At 35.7% G+C, this 13,642-nt stretch overlaps 1 protein-coding gene and 1 long non-coding RNA gene across 2 annotated transcripts in view; one reads left to right on the top strand and one right to left on the bottom strand.

Moving 5' to 3' along the window:
- LOC127212268 (uncharacterized) overlaps positions 1-6,849 on the bottom strand; it is a 60,112-nt gene extending 53,263 nt beyond the window's left edge. Inside the window, exons 1-2 of the long non-coding RNA XR_007833537.1 lie at positions 6,254-6,849; positions 5,794-5,854 (exon numbers count right to left, since the gene is read on the bottom strand). This is a non-coding gene — a long non-coding RNA (uncharacterized LOC127212268). The remainder of the gene's footprint in view (positions 1-5,793; positions 5,855-6,253) is intronic.
- A 24-nt stretch (positions 6,850-6,873) lies between these two features.
- The window catches only part of Mef2c (myocyte enhancer factor 2C), a 160,248-nt gene continuing 153,479 nt past the window's right edge, over positions 6,874-13,642 (top strand). The window contains exon 1 of the mRNA XM_051172314.1: positions 6,874-7,142. The gene's annotated coding sequence lies outside the window, so the exon portion shown is untranslated. The remainder of the gene's footprint in view (positions 7,143-13,642) is intronic.

Here is a 13,642-nt window from a genome sequence, read left to right as displayed (position 1 = left end):
CTTCTTGGTGCAGTGGTTTTGTTTTTCTTTATTTGTCCCATTGCTATGATGCCAAAGGCTTGCAGTTGTAATCTTTCGTCCACCAATGCCATAAGCCACAGAGGCGTCATTATAAGGTACACAGCAGTGGGTATCTAGTTACAGCAACACAATACACAGACATTAATCTTTATATGTATTCTATACACTACTCTTTAACTGTTATTGGGATCCACTGCAACTATCAATGTGGTTCTATTTGTCACAAAATTACAATTTAAAGTATACTTTGACATAATCAAAAAATTTTAAATAAAGACTAAGGTATACATCTGTTTCATGTTTCCAAAGTTAGTATCTTGGAGACATTCAAACCAGAACTTCAAACTGGAATAATGCACTGAGAAAACTCAGCCTTCCACAGTTCTCCCTACTCCTATTTGTCCTGGTGCATGTGTGTGTGTGGAGCTCTGTGTAATCTGACCACATGCAAAGCCCTGAGTAGCAGCTGGCCTAGGCCAAACATGTAACTGTATCATTCCTTCAAATGTCCTAGCTCTATCTACCTCTAATTCCGTCCTCTTCTCTTTCTTCTTTTTTGCTCAAATGACTCCTAGTGTGTTCTCCATCTCTATAAATATGTTATTTCTCAAACATCGTACTAAATTAAAATACGTTTGCTTGAATACTTACTAAGTTTAAGAAATACTGTGAACGTCTGCTGTGTTTATCTTAAAGATTAATATGAAGAGTTACAAGTGTGGTTCAGGGGTACTGTGCTTGCTGAGCATTTGTGAGGACATAGGTTCCCTGCCCAACATCGCAAAGATAAAATAAAACGTTAAAAAATTATGAATTCCAGTTATCTCCTTTGAATATACCCAGATTGAGTGTCGCGCCAACTGCAAAAGTTTCCCCTTGCTTCAAGAATATCATTTTCAGGGACCGTTTACAAGACAAATTAGAACTTCCTGGATTGTTGACTAATTTCACGTTGGGATAGGGAATGTTTGAGATAACCATGTCAAATTGTATCTTTTGGGGTATCACGGGAGCTCAGAAAAAAATGTGTTTCTTTCAGAGACACACATGAACAAACTCAGACGGAACCAAAGATATGGCAAGTGGGAAATGCAGCACCAATGATTGCCTGTTCAGAATGGCATTTTAAAGACCCTGGTCTCCACAAGGACATCGAGAGCACTTCATCACTTTCACAACTGATAAATAAAGGCAGCAAAATAAACATTTATACTGATATTTTTTTCCTAGAAACTAAACCTAAAAAAAAAAAAAAAAAAAAAAAAAAAAAAACCCTTTTCATCTTTCTGGAAAAATTCCTCCTAATACTAAGTAGAAACAGAATGAATTATAGTAGTAGTTTGCAAACCCTAAGGAATACATGTACATAAGCATCACTATCTGACATCACAAAGTCAAAAGAAAAGCATGTTGGGTGCATGTAAGAGAGTGTTATGATTAAAGCCCATTGTTTTTATTATTAATGTGTTTTAATAGAAATTACAAACATACATCGCTGTCTTTCCTGCTCTACCCCCTAATGAATTTGATCATTTCAGACCTTAAAAGGTAAACCAGAGGACGAAAGAGCTCATTCAATGAACTTTCAGAATTCTATCAGCAAAGCTGGAGTGTGAAATGCATAACATCACACACAATGCTGTTTTCGCAGCCTACAAGTAAAAATAAGCATATACTTGGAGACAAAACAAGAAGAGGTATACTAACCAAAAATAAGATATGGACCTTGTTTGAGCTCTGTGTTCAGTAGTGGAAAACATAAAAATTCATAAAACAAAGACAAATGTGAAAGTTACTTTAGCATATTTGAGAAAAATAAAGACATAATGACTTTTTAGGTGGAATCAACCTTTAAGATATGGTTAATTTTTATAGTTGAAAGGTGTTAATCTTTAAAAGGCTGCCTATCAAATTACTGACACATGAAAATATGTTATATTTGAGATCAGTTTCAAAACAACTTATGGTGGACGTAGCATGTTAAACAGAGAATAATGAAACACAATGTGAGCTGATAGTTGATGAAGACAGAAGATGTAGTTTAGTCTCATTCACTATGCCATATCTCTAATTGTTAGTATTATTGAAATTTTCATTGTAAAAAGAATATAGTTATTCCTGTGTAAACCAAGACATGATAAATTGAGGAAGCCATTAAGGAATCAGAAGCCACAAGTGCACATTTCTCTGGATGAAAACAATTCCTCCAGACATTCTGGTATTAGATAAGAAATTTTACCATAATATCAAAGACTGGTTACATTAAAAGAGGCCATACTTCCTCCACACAGAGCAATGTTCTCTGATTAAGATCAGACTTTTTTTTGTGAGAAAATAGATTAATCAATAAGGCAGGGCTACATTACTGCTGGGACTGAAAGACATGCAAAGAGGTGGTTTTTAAAACTCTGTATACAAACATGGTCCTTAGGTGTCTTCTTTTTACAAATAAGATTTTGTTTATATGATAGAGAATATGAGTGCTATTCAACAGTATCCTTGCAAATATTATTCATAGAATTCAGATTTCCGCTTTGGCTTTCTTATTAGTTTGTTGGTCTCACCCTCACTTTCAATGCACACATTTTAGTTTTAAGTTTTGAGATTTGGATAAAGGGTCCTTGGAAATATTCACAAAATATTGTTTCGGAGGCTGGTGAGGGTAAAACACGTGCCCAATGAGAATGAGGTCCAAAGTTCAGATTTCTAGAACCTACATAAATGACAGAAGGTGTGGCAATGTTTTGTCAGACCAGTACTGTAGAGGCAGTGATGGACTCCACTCAGCTTCAATAAGTAAGTGAAAACGCTGAGGGAAGACGTCTGCTTTGGGTCTCCGCATGCATATGCACCTGTGCCACACACAAGACATAAGTCAAAAGTGAAAGGAGAAAATCTTTTTAAAGTCAAACAACTTATTAGAAAGTATGTTTTATACATAATCTGTTTGCTTTACGGTGGGAGGGGCCTCTGAGCAGCTTATCCCAACTTTTGCTTAAAAGATTGTCTCTGCTGATCTTGCGGACCACCAAAAGGACAGGGCCAAGTCAAAACATGTATTTGCTGAAAGAATGACTGTTACGTCTCCAGATTTAAAACATGTTTCACAACCCTACAGACAGCAAGCATGCAGGCAGCAAGCTGGCAGACTGCTTCAAATCTATCCAAATCTCAGATATTAAATGCAAGCTTACAAGCATTTTGCCCATAATATCAACATATTAGCATTATTAATAAAAATATCACATATCATAATGCTCAATTTCACTGCATGCCTAAAAGGTCATGGAGACTTCAGCCTTGATGAACACTTTGAGAGCAGAATCGGCTATAGAAGAGTATTTGTGTAGACTGGTTACGTATTTGAAATTCTTTGCAAGGATGTATTGCAGAAATTGTAACAACTTCTCTAAACATTTACCACCACAGTTAGAACTTTCATTAGTGTATCTTTCTGATATAATAATGTTCGTAAAGGCCATTTTAAAATCTGCTACCCCAGGCTTATAAAGCAATATTACCGTGTCTTTCCATCAACAATATTAAAAACATTCATCTCTGGGAAATGTTATAAAGAAGTTGCCTATAATGCTGATCTAAATATTTAAGTAAATGGCAAAAAAATATTGTTATATGACAGATCACCAAAAGATTTAAAAATCTTTACAAATGATAGATATTTTAACTCTTGATGAAAAATATTAATCTTTGAAATTAACTAGCCACCTGATAATATGTCTTAAAATTAAATTAAATTCATATCAGAGTTCATTTCTCCCTGAGTCATTAATGAATTTAGTCATGCTCCCTAGTAGTGAGCATGCACTCTCTTTGCATCTGAGCTAGAACTGTACTGCCCAATATTGTGACTACTAATCATGTGGAGCCTGTAATAGCAATAAATTACATTCAAAATTTGCTTTCTCTGTTTCAGAGTCACATGTGGTTGGTAGCTACCATATTAAAAAGTGAAGACAAAAAGTATTTACACTATTACAGAAGTTTCTATTGAACAGTGTTGGCTCACAGTAGAGAGAGCACTACTGAGGGAGAGAAAATATCAAGTGTGTTATCTTTCTCAAAGTCTCCTTGACGTATTGGAGTTTAGGAATACATATATTCTGGCACAAGAGTTAAAATTGCATGAATAGCATTACAGTGCTGGTGTCCTTTCTTTTCTCCTTATGAGATTGAATCTCGAACATTCCTTCCCCTCTAGAAAATGAATTATGTCATCAGCCAGTCTTCAACATGTTTGTTTTGTTCAATGCAATGCTCTAGGCTACCTTTACGTGCCTCGCACTTTACTCAACAGTAGCCCAAGTTTATTTTGCAGCTGGGCTTTCTGTGTTAGACATCAACACCTCAGACCGCAAACATCATACTTGTAAATTTGTCACCAACACACACACACACACACACACACACACACAAATAGCATTGTAGCTGTTTTATAGGTTCAAAGTTCTTTAGGTCTCTCTCTCCAACATCCCTGCAACTTCCTTTTGCTACCACGGCTGTTTCTTAATTCAGAAAGGTAAATTTTGTTACCTATAAAAATATAAAAATGCGTAAAGAGTCGAATCTGATGTAATTATATGATGAACTAAACACAACTATCAAAAATAAATGAAAATAGTGTGGAAAACTCAACATAAGGCTAAACCAGGTGCATTTAAAGGAACTCACAAAACTCTTGATTAAAAAGGAGTGCATCTAGATTTAAAGAATCAGATAAGTCATATAGCTGATTTGCAAGACAACAAAGGATTCTATATTTGAAAGTAATTTTTATTTTAAACATTCCAATGAAAATTCTATGTGCATAATGTAAGCGGATGACATAATGAAAGCAATTTCTTTTTAAAAAACAAACTGCTTATTTTGTTTTGGGTGATTATTTTAAATATAGATAGTCATGTAATAGTCATAATTTTTAACAAATGAAACTCATATAAATAAATATTTAGTAGAACTTTCATTTCATTGTCAGGTATTTTAGGAATGGCTCTTTCTCCAGAGTAACAATGTGATTATTGTTTGGGAATTAAATTTCCCTGTTAGATTTCACAACTCCTATGAAATGAATTAGAATAGTACATTACGTACAGAAATATTTGTGAAAAAAGAGAAAGGTGAGGAGGCTAGGGGAGGGGGGAGGGAGGGAGAATCAGTGAGAGAGAAGGAGGGAAGGAGGGAGGTAAGTCCATACATACTAACTTCCTGCCATTTCCCCACATAGATAGTTGGATCTTGGCTATTGCACTTACTTTCAAGATTCTTTGCTGGAGTTAAATACATAACCTCATTTTGTCCACCCGCTCACTCCTCAACCAAGACTGAAGCCCAATAAACAGCTGTTAAAATTCATCAGTGAAATCATGACTGTAAACTTTTTTCACTTCTAAAACTTAAGAATGTTTCACGACACCTAGGTAACTGGTCCTGACACAGGCCTTTGAAGCGTGGCTTACCAAGTACTACTGGGTCATGGAGAAGTTTGAAAGTCTATTCATTAAGATTTTGAGTAGCTGTTTTTATATAAGAATGAGAACCGATGGAAAGGTTGGGACTAAACACATAATTTTGTGAAATATGAAGAAACATAAGGGTTTTGTTGTGACGCATATAACAATCAAAGGCCTGTTTCTTTTTAGCAAGCTCCTAAAAAGTCCCACCCGTGTAATTATTAAATAAAAACACTCACTTTTCAGTACTCAGCTAGCTTTTAAACCCTGAATAGGACAAGTACACAGTGAGAGAGGTACTTACATGGTTTCCTTGGATACTGGGTGATGCCATTCAGGTCTATGTTTTATCTGAAAGTGGTGCCCTGCAGAGAAATGAGACTTGTTGAGTGGCTGTTTACACATAGGAAGTAAATAGGAAGCTTGTTTATTTTACAAGGCTTTTTTTTTTTTTATTTTGACCCAGATTTCTTTTTCTCATCACACCCAAGCATTGCAAACAGCAAGTATGGTAGAACAGGTACTTTGCCCAACTCCTGTTAATGCCCCTTAAGAATTCATGATTATCAAAGTGGAATCTCAGAAGGTTTGGTCCAAGCATGGTCCGCCTGAGGACGCTCTCTGCAGTTGGACTCTTAGATTTGTGCCAGAGAAATCAATGAATATCGCCTGCTTGTCTTTTCCTTCTAACTTAGTTTACTCAAACCACTAAAAAAGAAATCAGCCTAAAACCTCACCTATTAGTAAAGGGTAAATCTCCTTACCTTAACCAATCTGTGAAGAACACCAACTATAGCCAGCATCATATATATGCCAAGGGATTCTACAGACATGAGTTTCCATTTTAAATGGTAGAGTGGCATCCTGGATTCCCACTAGTGTAAGTGCCATGACCACTTTTGACACCGCGTCTCTTAGAGCTACAAGCTTTCTAATTTGGGAGCATGATTAATCCCTCCTATGTGATAAGTTTTAACCTTCTACTATTTCTTTGGATTGAAAAGAGCAAATGAGCTGCGGCAAAGAATGGCAAGCTAGCGACAGTGCCTAACACAGTTTAATAACCTGAAATGAAGTAAGTGTGTGCTATGTTTCCATTAAAAAGTTTCCAGCCACAATTAATTGAACAAAAACTTGTCTTGTTCCAAGATTATTCTTGGAAATGTAATTTTAAAGCCTGTGTGAAATGAGGAAACTTAACTTTTTTATACCATATGAAAGCAATTTCATTTTTTAGGAATGATTTTGGATAGACTTCCGATTGGATATTTTCCATTGGAACTAACAGTGTAGAGGCTTGGGGTGGGGGAAAGCAACTCTGTGTTCTTTTGCCAGCACTGACAAAGGTCTGGTTGTCAATGATACCTTTACAGCTAAATTTACCCCAGAGTGACATGAACAGGTGCACCTCGGCCTGCCAGACACTTGTGCAGAGGGATCACGCATCTCACCGCTTGACGATCAAGGGGGCAAAGCCTCGGTCTTCATAGAAAAGGAGAGGAGGAGAGCGCAGCTCAAACTGGGGGGTTTCTCTTCAAAGCCAGCTGGTCTGGCTTTATTCTACAGGAATTTTTTTACCTGTCAGAGTTTGGACAACAAAGCCCTCAGCAGGTGCTGACGGGTACAACTTCCTGGAGAAGCAGAAAGGCACTGGTGAGTTTCAATTGCCAAAATATATATATATATATTTTTTAATCTCTAAAAGTTGATTTTGCTATCTTACAGGAGACTCTGCTGGGGTACTCTGTTCACAAAGCTGATGAAAGCAGTGGAATCAGAGCCAACTTACCCAACAGTGGGTTTTCCTTGGTGCACAAAACTGAGCCGTTAACGTTTGACAGTGCTTGAGACTATAAAATGATAGCATTGTTTTAAAACAAAACAATTTATAGTTTTAATATTGCTCTCTTGACTACTATTTTTAATGCGTGAGAATAACGAGTTGTTCAGATATATTACATGAGACTACATAATAGTGTTTTACTTTCATTTTAATCTAGTTCTCCTAATCTTCTTTGAATAAAATGTTATTTTCCAATAAATTTCCAAAATCAAATTGTGAAATGGTACATGCACTTCTCAAAAATCCCATGTGCTGTTAAGTGTGTGCACATTTTAAGAAGATGATTAGAATACAGAGTTCATTTTATTTAATATGAATTTAAAACATCTATGTGAACAGAATAATTAATAATTAAAAGGAACAACATTTTTTCTTTATTTTACAGGGATTTTTAAAGAATAAAAACTTTAGAATAGATGATCAAGGGAATAATAAAGTATGTTTTGCATCATTTATTTCCAAAATTAGTACATTTATATATTTTTGTAATTTTTATTTTGTGAATTCAAAAGTTGGATAAAAATATTTTTTCAAAACAGGATTTTAATTAATGCAAAAGAGGGAAAAATGAGACCACATGTTAGGACATATTTTTAAAAAGTGATTCTATTTCAAGGACTCATTCTTTTAACTATGCTTCACAGCATTTCTCTACAAATTGTTGTATTATAGCAAATTGAAAACATTTATTTAAGCAAGGAAGCAGCTCAAAGCTAGGGACTATACATAGCAAACATATGAAACCATTTTAATAAGTAAATTCCATATTCACAAGCAACATGGACTAATGAATGTAAAAGACACAACAGCATACATTGATCAAGAATGCTATAAATTATTATGCATTAAAATCAATTTTCTGGGCTGTGGGGGGTAGGATTGGTACTTAAGAAGAGAAAGGCTTCTACAAGTATAAATTACCAAGACTATGAAGCAAATGTTTTATTCTGATGGCGCCATAAATAATTTTCAATATACATGTTTAATACATGTTTGTGAAGTGGGAAAAATGTAAAATCTGACTTTTGTTAATGACTATCTTATCTAAAACGTTTTAAAATTAAGTGTGGTATAAACATGATATAACTTATGAATATTTTCTTAAACAGGCTTAGTTTCCTTTAAAAATATAGAAAAATGTTTTAAAATTACCAAAAATTGGTCTATTCAGCCCAAAATCTAATACTTAAAATCATAGTCTCATCTGAAAACATTTCTTGAATATATATTTTTTAAAAATTAAAACTCAAATTTACTTTGCATTATAATGTAGACTGTTCTTTGGCTTATAAAAATGTATTTATTTAAATCCATAGTGGTTGGTTGGTCCTGCTCTTTTCACAGATGTTTCTTCATACTTATTGCTGATTCTGACACAAGGACCACCAGATCTGCTGAACTTTTAAAAATCTTCATCAGTCTCATAAAAGAAAATGAGATGCGTGAAGCAAGATAATTTCTCTGGTTTGTTAAATCCTGTGTCCTTAAAGAGCCAGAGCGCTCACTTTTGAAGATGAAAATTGTTTATTGCAGATCATAAATTCTTCGGTCTGCTTCAGAAATACACTTAAGTCTTCATGTGCGTTAGTATTGGCTAAATTTATCGCACTGTCATTAACAAACACTGAAGCAGCAATAAAGCAACGTAGAAACTTCTGCCAGACTGAAGGTTCTGGCTGTCAGCTTCTCATAAGTAGAAGAACCTATTTTAAATTGTTGTGTTGAGTCTAACTATCCAAGATATCTAAAACTTGTCATTTCCATTGTGCCAGGAATTCAGACTCGGTCTGAAAATTCCATGGTTTCTTCGAATTATCAGAAGCCTGAAAAACCATGTACCAATACTTTTGTCTTTCCTAATAAATCTTCAACGCTGAGTCACAAAATACCCAGGCCAACACTTTCCATGTATACAAACTGGTTTCTTTAATCTTACTGAGAAACCTCAGCTTAAAATGACAGTGACTCACACTTGCCTTATACATTTAAAGCATTACTTGAAATGTATCTTTATAACATAAAGATAATTATTTTGGTGGTGGAAAATTAATCATTCTCATCTTTCAGAGAGAGCCAAACAAAATACTTTTTGTTCAATTTCTGTATTTACAAGGAAACTGATGATTCTTCCAGTAATTAACAACAATTAATAACCTACATGGTGGCTAGCCGTCTATTTAATTTAAGGAAATAAAGTTTCTAGGTAAAATAGTTTATTTGTAAGTATTTTTTAAAAGACAGAAATGTTTTGGCGTCTTTATGCTTATCTCCTCATTGACCAAGCACCTGACTGACAGCTGTCATCTGACCATGGGCCAGATGCATCTCAACAAAGATAAAAATTGCATATTACTCATCCCTGTTGATAATACCTGGTGCCAGTAAGTTCACAAATTGGAATACCTAGACTATGGACAGGATAAATAAAAGAGGAATCATGGCTTCCCCCTGGCAGCCCTCTTCCTTCCCAGGCTTACTTCCCAGTGCTTGTTTTCTAATTGCTCTTTGTATTCTTACATGTTTCGTGTATATAGAGTTACTTTCCTTAAAGGAATTTGCAGAGATGTGTACACACTGATCAAAATATTCAGCGTCCCAGTCACGAGTACATCTATCAAACATAGATATCTCTATCCTTGAATCACATTAATTTTGAATTTGGGAAATCCTTAAAAGTCACATGAGAGAGGCTCTGAGGCACCACCTTCTCATTTTAAAGATATTTAATAAGAGAATAAAACTGAGACTAACTCAAAGTCTCTCATGTGAGTGGGTAAACATAGACTTGGACTTGTCTCTCAGTTCCATTTGCAATTTTCTTTGAATATATATATATTTCTATCAGAGCTTATTAAAATAAAATGTGAAAACATGAAGAGGAAGGACACAGTGAAACATGCTCAATTTGACTCTTTCAGAGTCACTTCATCATTTAAATGGATTCATAACAGATTTTTTTCATCACAATCAAACATTTTAGAAAATAAATGTACATAAAAAAGAAAGAAAATAAATGTAGAAATAAAAAGTTTAATCTGGTCCTTCTGAAATATTGGAGAAAAATTAAAAATACTAACTATAGCATACACAAGCATATGTATAGTACACAATGCAGAATATACTAAAAGGCTGATTCAATAATTAGCTAAATTGGGCTTGTGTGTGTGTGTGTGTTTGTGTGTGTGTGTGTACACACACGGTAGTGAACGAACCACAGTGTTGCACAAAGGCTTCATCTGTGTGTCCTACCGAGCTCAGACGTCTTACCATTCATTATCATTTATTAGTGTGTTTGACATCAAGTCAAATAGTATTGGTTATACCAAATACTATTGACATATTTGTTGATGATCCCATACAATAAACTGGTTCAATCAAGATTAAGAATATCAATATTCAAATAAATTCTCATTTTTCTCCCCTCTAGAAAGGAAACTTTTCAGGCTAAACTACACTTTCTGATTTTCAAGGAATGTATCTTCTTCTTGGACTTTAGAGCAGAATTTGCAGGTAAAAAGTGGTGCTTTAATACATACCCACACAAATTATTAAAAACAATGTAAAAGAGGAAAACTCAAAATACTGGTATAAGATATAGATAAAAAAGTGTGACTGCTGTGTCTCTCTAAAAGACTGTTTCAAAGTAACCAATAGTTGTATGACTAATATTGCCAGTAACAACAAAATTTCATATTTAAATTTACAAATGTTATTTGCTTATTCTATTACATTTAGTTCAAAACAGCATTAGACATTAATCAGCAGATTATTTGACAATATGCAGTATCTGCATACAAATAAACTGGGAACAAATTTTACAGCTATAGTGGAAAGCAGGAGTGCCAAAACAATATAGACAAAATTTCAAGGTATCCAAGTAAACTTAGCCACTCTCTTGCATCTCAAGGAGTTTTAATGAAAGTGAATTGCTCCTTGTCTGCTTCTAAAAGATAACAAATGTTTCTCTCTAGAGCTAATGCACATGGTTCAAAGAACACCAGGGAAGGAGTGCAAGATCACAGTGCCAGCCTCTGTCTCACTGCTATGTACTTTGGTGACTGAAAAGAAGCCACTTAATCTCTGTGACACAACTAAGTGGATTAGGGATTTAGGGTTAGTAATATACAAACCACAAGGAAAGACATTTCAGCTAACCAAAAGAGTATTCTCTCTGCTTCATGGGAGGTGTCCCAAAAGGACTCTGGGCCATTGCTGGATTCCTAGCTGCAGTGGCATGTCCTGACTTCTCCAAGTTGCTCTAAGTACTCTAAAATAAAGGAAATCTCAGACCAGTGTCGAGCTGGCAAGTTAAAGGGCAAAGCAAAATCATTCTGAAGAACATTACTGAGTAAGCACCTAGGAGTGTGTCCTTGTTTCATAACATGGAAAGGTCACACCCTCAACATCACATTACTACATGCTACGAACTTTAGCATGTGCTGTCTCAACTGAGCAGGATGAAAATCCAGCGAATATTTAATACTTACGGTTTTGTTAAATGGTACAATTTAAGTTAAGAAAAATGGTTGCGACACATAACTGCCATAAGCCAACGTAATACTTCTTGTTTCATCAGTCAAAAAGAAGCACACGCAAAAACGACACCACAGCAAGCAGGGAAGTCATAGAAGTCCTATTCTGAAGTATTTATCGTATCTGAGCTCAAGAAAAGCCAGTGGCAGGGGATATGGAAGGAGAGCAGAGAGATTATTGGCAGCAGCTATCTACAGAAGGTTAAAGGGCTGACCAACCTATTGAGATAGGGATGTTGGGAAAGTCTTTTCTGATTCCTGGGCAGGCAGAGTACATTCCCAGATTCATATGAACACCTGAAAGTCTCCTTACTGAGGCAACTGCCAGCAGTGTAGGCTCACAAGAAACTGTCAGTCACCTAAGCATACGCATCTGTGTGCTGTTTGTCTCTAATGTTAAATACCCCTCCATTTGAGGGCCCAGGACTCCATCCAAGAAAAGATTAAGGTTTTTCACTCAGATAAGTAAAAAAGAGGAAGGAACCTCAAACTAACTCAATCGGGTCCCCACTTGGTACCAAGAGGTCAGTCCTGAAAACATACACACAAGTAACATTATAAAAATTGAGACATATTATACTTATAATGGTAGGGGTGTGTGTGTGTGTGTGTGTGTGTGTGTGTGTGTGTGTGTGTGTGTGGGTGAACATATATGCATGCAGCAATAATGAAAGAAGAAAGTTCAGAAATTTAAGAGAAAAAAAGGGGGTCCATGGGAGAATTGGAAGGAAGAAAGGAAAGAGGGAAAATGAAGCAATTCTATTTCAGAAAATAAAAATTACACATATCAAAACAGGTCCCCAAAATTAGGTCCCCATGTTGCTTAGTCAGCTTTTTAATGAGCATTTTCAATGAGCATGTTAGGTGTAGTATGTCTTTTAGTTTGTTTACAGTTTGAACAAAAGTGGGTATGGGAACGATTCCTTCAGTTTATCTTGAACTCTCAGCCTCACTATTTTGAAAAGACATCATACACTTGTTGGGATTGTTTGAGAGGAAAAGTGAGTAGCAGAGAGAAGAAAGGGTTTTAGAGTTACAAGGACTTTACAGATCTTATATTACTCTTACCACAGGGCAAGAACAATCCACAAAATGTAAGCGAATGCTTAGTGAGACTTCTCCCTCTCTCCCTCCCTTCATCCCTCTCTCCCTTCCTTCCTTTCTTCCTTTCTTTTTGAGACAAGATCTTGCTTTGTAGTCTTGGCTGGCCTCAAACACCAGGCAATACTCCTGCCTCAGCCTTCCAACTGCTTGGATTACAGGCATCATACCTGACTTCTGAGGCCTTTTAAGATGAAGATTCCTATATGGGAGTGCCAGTTTCCAGCTATAATCCCAGCACACTGGAGGTTGAGGCAGAGCTCTACGGGCATGAGTGAAATCTGGTCTACCCAGTGAGTTACAGGGCAGTCAGGGCTACATCAAGAGACTCTGTCTCAAGTTTGGATTTTGGTTTGTTTGTTTTGTTGTTGTTGTTGTTGTTGTTGCTGTTGTTTTGGAAATTAAATATATTTTAAAATGCAGTTTCCTGAGATGATGAGTTCAAACAGCCCGCTTTTAACCCTTGCTGATTCTGAGGCACTCAAACTGTCATCTGTGCTGGTGATTATGCTCTCAACCCTTCTTCAGTCCAATGTCAGTTCTCATGTTCCAAAGGAGCAGGAAAATCACATACTGAGAGGCCAAAAGCAACATATGGCTACAGCTGTAAATGCTACTTGAGTTTTCAGTCATTGTCTAGTGTATTTTTCTCCTATTGTGCTTAAGTAGTTCGTTCA

Source organism: Acomys russatus, chromosome 30, assembly GCF_903995435.1.
Source record: "Acomys russatus chromosome 30, mAcoRus1.1, whole genome shotgun sequence".
Lineage (NCBI taxonomy): Eukaryota > Metazoa > Chordata > Mammalia > Rodentia > Muridae > Acomys > Acomys russatus.
Note: the sequence above shows the minus strand (reverse complement) of the source record. Positions and strands in the feature narration are given on the sequence as shown.